Raw genomic sequence first — 1,036 nt, 5'->3', positions numbered from 1 at the left:
GGAGGGATCAGCCGAGGTCCCCGCATCTGTGCACTTTATATTGGCATTTCCCAGCGCTCGCGCTCTGCTCGCCCCTGCCCCGCTGCTCGGCCCGAACCCCGCGGCACTCGGCAGCGGTGACTCGGTCAGCGTCAGCACAGGGCGGCAGGTTCCCCAAACCTGGAGGAGGGAGGCAAACCCCGAATTAATTCACGATTCTGCTGACTTGGCTTTCCCAGCCGGTACAGGAGGGCAAGGAGGAGCGCGGCTCTGCCCCGCTGCTGTCAGAAATGCCCTCACAGCGCTGAATATTAAGAGAGCCACACAAAAGGCAGCCTTCACGGGCGAAGGCAGATCCAGACAGCAGCAAAATACCCTTGGAAGTCTGTCTGGATGCAGCCCAAAACCTGACTTTCCATGCGGGCAGGCTGCTCTCTTTCTGTGTTTGCTTTTCTGGAGGCGCTGAGCTGCCGCAGAATTGCTGAGGTTGCCTTTGCACGGCTCCGGGGTGATGGGACGCGTTTAAATCCGGGTTCAAATCCCGTGCGTGCCCCGGTGGCGCCGTTCTTGAGCCGTGCCTGGTGAGCTCTGCTGCGGTGCCCTGGGAGCCGCGCTCGGCATCCGTGAGCCTTGACCGGAGCCGTGCAGCGTCAAATAAGGGGCATATTTGCTGTTCGGACTGTTTCACCCCCAGCCTCTCTAATAGTTTCACAAACCTTTTTGCTGCTACCTTTTTTGTAAAAGAGTTGAGCTGTTTTCCTCCTATTTTCTAGTTCCCCGTGTTGAGCGTGCAGTGCAGATACCCGTTTAGGCCAGAGCCATACACCTGATATATATTTTGTTAGCGATGTATAGAGAGAATTTATTGCCCCTTAGGCATTCACAGATGCCGGCAGCCTGCCCCAGCTCGCAGCGTCCGGGTTTGTTCACCGCACTCCTGGTTATCCCGGAGCTCCCGAAGAGTCGATTTGGGGCCGGTTCCCGGTTTGGCGCTCGGTGTCGCTGAGCCCAGTCCCTGCAGGGGCATCGCTCCGGCCCGCGGGGGTGGCGGTAACTG

The sequence above is a fragment of the Mesitornis unicolor genome, unplaced genomic scaffold, assembly GCF_000695765.1.
Source record: "Mesitornis unicolor isolate BGI_N332 unplaced genomic scaffold, ASM69576v1 scaffold31645, whole genome shotgun sequence".
Lineage (NCBI taxonomy): Eukaryota > Metazoa > Chordata > Aves > Mesitornithiformes > Mesitornithidae > Mesitornis > Mesitornis unicolor.
Note: the sequence above shows the minus strand (reverse complement) of the source record.